This window comes from Austrofundulus limnaeus, unplaced genomic scaffold, assembly GCF_001266775.1.
Source record: "Austrofundulus limnaeus strain Quisiro unplaced genomic scaffold, Austrofundulus_limnaeus-1.0 Scaffold764, whole genome shotgun sequence".
Classification (NCBI taxonomy): Eukaryota; Metazoa; Chordata; class Actinopteri; order Cyprinodontiformes; family Rivulidae; genus Austrofundulus; species Austrofundulus limnaeus.
This window is the reverse complement of record NW_013953166.1, coordinates 190,344-195,619: the sequence shown is the minus strand read 5'-3', so window position 1 is coordinate 195,619 and position 5,276 is coordinate 190,344. Positions and strand designations below refer to the sequence as shown.

The window sequence follows — 5,276 nt, the reverse complement described above, 5'->3', positions numbered from 1 at the left end:
GTCCTCCCCTTTTATACGGACCGAGGTGAGGCCCACGTCACGTGGGCGTAGACTATTGATACTTCAGAATGCGCGAGCGTGTGCGGGGGTACCCATCTGCGATAGCCTTAGAGGGCTGCGCTTACACTCATAGAATCTGGGGTTACAATACGTAACCAACGTTTTTAAATCTCATCTATAAATTTACACATGGCTGCTTTTTTGTTTGTATGCATTCTGTTCCCAAACAACTGATTATGAATTTGACTCTCCCCCGCTACGTGGCTTTGAAGGGCTGTGGATTTAATTTCTCCTGTTTACGTTGTTGATAGAATAAGATGAGTTTTTTTCCCCTTATCTATCCTTGTGTGGTATTTAGTTTTTWCTTTTTAAAGATAGCGCCACCCCTGCTGGTTGCCACATGACCTGTTCACCTGTTCCCCCATGTTTTTTTTGTCATGTGTGTCTCTTGAATGGGTGTTCTTAAATGTAATTTGATTGTGCTCTGTACAATGACAATGAAGGCATCAATCAATCAATCAATCAATCAATCAATCAATCAATCAATCAATCAATCAATCAATCAATCAATCAATCAATCAATCAATCAACCAAGCAATCAACCAATCAATCAACCAACCAATCAACCAACCAATCAACCAACCAACCAACCAACCAACCAATCAATCAATCAATCAAATTTATAAAATTATCAACTTTCAAAATCTAAACTGAACTGGACTTTTTAAAAGCTGGGTTAGACAGAAGGAAATAGGCCCATTTACGACCTGTCACCCCCACAAGGTAGATGCAGTTAAAACTAGCTATTTGACACGTATAATTTATTAAAACTGGCTACAAAATACCACTGTTGATTGTAGTACAGAGCAGTCAGCTAATGTTGCACAAGAGCAAGAACACTTCAAAAACACATGCACACATGCATAGATCCACAATACTGAATATTCTAATTACAGTCATAATATTGTCACAGAATTTACAGATGAAAGGTAACCCCACAGGTTCTTGTTTTGACACTACGGCTGTTAGAGCATCTGCAGGCTGCACAAAAGTCAAGCATGTTATGGAGGTGTACTTCTGTAAACACAAAGCAGCAATGAATTTTTAACAAACCAGCCTGCTTGGAATTCAACCTGGAAAGACTCACACAAGACAGACTGGAATTAGGAGGTTTGTTGACATGACAGGACCAACATGGTTATTGACATAAATGGTATTTAAGTTTGGAAATCACATGCAGCTTCAGTTCAGTTGAAAAGAAAGAGCTCATGATGTAAAATTGCTGGGTAAACGGGTCTCACAGGCTCTTGTTATGAAGCTTGTCATATAGACAAAAGAATAGTTTATTATTAAATCATTTTTGGTCTCAGGAAAGCCTAGCTTATAAAAATTCAAACTGTAAATCACCCTTAGATAATTTCTAAAAGTAGCTCTGTAACACACAACTATACCACAAGGCACAACTCTTCTTCTTCTTCAAAGTTTATTTAATAGGGACAGACACACATCGACATAGACAAACTGAATAAAACAGCAGTCCCATGTTTGCATCATGGTGCAATAGCAACAGCTAATTCGCAGCACTTGTCCCTAGTTGGGCTTTTTTTAAAATAAATAACTCTAAAAATGAAATAATAATCAGTTAAAATAGCACAACATACTATATACAAACAGTAAAATATAACGTTATTGGTTAACTCATTATTTTTTAAGTAAAAACACCAATCTCAACATGTCTAATTACCCCACATCATAGCCACGTTAATAAAGTTTATAATAAACCAACTCGTTTGTAAATCTATCAAAATATCAGCAAATTAAGCATGTTCTGTAGTAGTATAAATCACTCACTTTATACAGTTAGCATTGTGTAGCTAACTGTGGCAAGAGGGCCGCYGGTGAACCTACCTACCTCTTCCGGTTTTCTGAAATGTTGTGTTTTGTGAAATTTTGCATTTTTTTAAAAATGCTGTGTTTTGTGAAATGTTGTGTTTTTTGAAATGTGTTTTGTTAAATGTTGTGTTTTCTGAAATGTGTTTTTTGCAATGTAGTTGTGTTTAGTGATTAGTTGTTGTGGTTTGCACTTCAGGGCCACCATATCATCCAGTGATCCACAGCATCATCACTCCAGAGGTCAACTTCAGCGTGCCTTCCAGACGACCCCTCTGGTTTCATATGGAACCAACCTTGACCTGTTTGTTGGATTACTGACTTTGTTTTTGGAAGATCGCTTCTGGAATTACTCCTTGACACGTGTTTGGGAGTCCATCACTGACTGTTGATGCCTTCTTCATGTAGGCCCATGTTGGTGGGGAACCCATCAACCTTTGGACAGGTCATGCATTCCAAGTGGGGGAAATGTAGGGTATACCACCAGCTAAGTATTGATTTTTATCAATATCTGAACATTTCAGCATCAGCAAGTCCCCAGAGATGAGTCCCCTGAACTGTTGACTCCAGAACAGCTCTGTCATGGTCCTGACCCAGGACTTTGGTTTATTACTATCGACATTCCTCCTTTTCAGAATCCCACAGCCAGGGGCGGAGCCAGGGGGTGGCCATGGCCACCACAGACAAATCTTTGGCCACCCCATTGGCCACCCTGCTGTACACACCCCCTTCCACAGTGAAACAACCTTTAGGGGTGTAATAATCCTCCTGAACAGTTGTTGGCAGTGCTTAACAGTTTGAAACATCACCAAGCTCTATCCCTGAAGAAGAGTAATGACAAGGAAGTGATGAATATCTTTATATACAGAACAAGCCTATATAATCTGATTTATGGTGTCAACTTTTGGACTTACAGTGACAATTTTTTTGTCATTTTCTGCATGATTCTCTGTCCTTTTTGGTTATGAGTAGACCTATCACTAAATCAGAAAAAGGTGAAACACTCCTGTAAATTCACTGTTGGTGATTATCAATATTGCACCTGTTCCATCAAATATTCTTCATAAAAAATCATCATCATTAAGCAAAATACAGAAGATGCAACTTCGATTTGACAGCAAGGTTTTTATTGGAGCAAAGTAAATGATCTGAACAGTCGTATCTTTAACTCAAGTCCTTACAGTTTCTCTTAGCTACGTTTATCCCTTCTTCATACATCATCAGATCTCATTTCCTGCTCTCACCTCGCTCATCTACTGTAAATATACAAGAAAATTATTGGGTCAAACACACACACACGCACACACACACCACACAGTGCACTTCCACACAATAATGGTGCGAGGTCTCCTCTGCTCACTCTACCTAAAGTCCAAACTGGTAAGGAACAACTTGCACTCAACAGTTTTTTTCCAGGAACAAAATCAAAAACCTTAATTATTCTTCTCCTGGCCTAAGCACTGCAAAACAATTTTTTTACCACATCAACAGAAAAGTTTTCACAGTCTAAACGTAAATGTTACACAATTAATCAAGTAGAAGACCACATTATCACAGCCTGGAATTTTATTGAATTATTTTAAATTCAGATGATTTTGTCAGCACTGCACTAAGGTCACAGGAGAGTAAGTTTGATGTGAAATCACTGGTTGTGAAACTTGTGAATAAGAATCTCTTTAAACAGCAGATTTCCAACTCAGTAAAATGTTCAAAATAAGTTTGAAACGACCTGTGGAGCTGTTGTTAGAACAGGAACTATAACAGAAACATGTTTTTATCAGTTAATGTTTGCTTTCATTGCAAAGTCATTGAGATCAGTCCCAAAAAAACCATGAAGTAAGAAACAACATTAACAATTGATCTTATCTTTAAAATAAAAACTTGGAAGCTAAATTTATGAATGTCTCCCAGCTACTGTTAGTTTACTTGTGGAACGGCCATCAAAGGGACTGGGATTAGGTTGACGTCTTTGGTGGAGCCATTTGGAATCAAAAAAACCTGATCATTTTTATGTTGTAGTGTCCAAAGAGTGGGGGGCCTTTTCTTAGGAATGCACAGATATGTTATGTTTCTCTAGCTTTAGAGCTCGGCACATGTTACCATATTAGGAAAGAAGAACGCTTAAGGTATACCGTGACAAGCTTTATGGTACATTTGTGAAAACCTATAAAGAGCCTTGTCTGCCCCCGCTCTTTGCCTTCGTCATCATCTTCTTACTTGGTGAATCATTTGGCATTTGGAGGCCACAATTTGTTTTTTTGGCTGTAATCTCCTGAACTGCAAAAATAAAGGTTCTTGCTGTTCAACCAGCCTGTTTTTTCAGAGTCCTTTCTTCATTGAGCAACAGCATTTCCACTTCAACCAGAAGACGTGGTATTTTCTACACCTCCATGTACTTGTATGTTTTATGCTCAGATTTACCACAGAAAGTATGCAGATGAAATGTTCACATTGACTTACAATTCAGATATCTGGAAAACTACTAGAGTAAACTTTTTCAAATTGCAGTGTTTAGTTCAAGAGAACCTTGTTTTTATTATTTTATAGTTTGCACTGCARTGAGTATCTTTAATCTCAGTACGGTTCAGATTAACGACATTTCTTCAGATAATCCCTTTCAGCTCTTGTTTGGATATTATAAGACACGTACAAACATCAGCAAAAGAAAAAAAAAAGAACCGAGATTATGTTTTGGAAGAAAAAACTTTTAAATAAATAGATAAAAACAAACAGTAGCTAAAACCTATAAGATTAAATGTTAAATTAGGCAACATTWTTCATAAGCATATATTGTGAGGTTAAATTTATTTCTCTTGTACACATGGCCACAGCAGACAATCTTGTTTTATTGGTTTGCATCTTGCCGTACGTTCAACATGCTTCCAGCGTGAGTCACAGCTGCTTGAGAAGTGTTGAACTGATGGGAAAAGGTGAGCAGAAATCTGTGTTTAATCAGCAGCTGAGTTTCAGATTCAAACCTGACACTCTTGAATCATAAAGATGGGATAGCTGGGTTCTTTTAGTAACACATTGGATAAGAATGATGAGAATACCACAGTCATAAGACAAWACATGTATTTGAAGGAAGGTGTGATGCTGTTTGTTCAGGTTGGGGTTTGATCCATGTTAGTCTGGAGGTCTAAAAATCTGTGGTTTCTTCTCCAGCTTCATTACTTTTTGTGATACTTTGGATTTAGTTCTTTGTTGGTGCAGATRTGCTTCAAACAGGTCATCCTCTCGTTTATCTTCCATCTCTAACAAGCAGGGCTCTGTCTGAGGCTCAGGTGAAGTGGGGAATTCGGCTGCAGGCTCTAGACAAAAAAAAAAAAAAAAGGGAACGTTAATTGAACAACACAGATTGTCTTTTATACTAGCAAGCTGCCAAA

At 37.9% G+C, this 5,276-nt stretch overlaps 1 long non-coding RNA gene across 1 annotated transcript in view; it reads right to left on the bottom strand.

Moving 5' to 3' along the window:
* Nucleotides 1–4,190: 4,190 nt before the first annotated feature.
* The window catches only part of LOC106532407 (uncharacterized), a 26,200-nt gene continuing 25,114 nt past the window's right edge, over nt 4,191–5,276 (bottom strand). The window contains exon 3 of the long non-coding RNA XR_001312068.1: nt 4,191–5,201. This is a non-coding gene — a long non-coding RNA (uncharacterized LOC106532407). The remainder of the gene's footprint in view (nt 5,202–5,276) is intronic.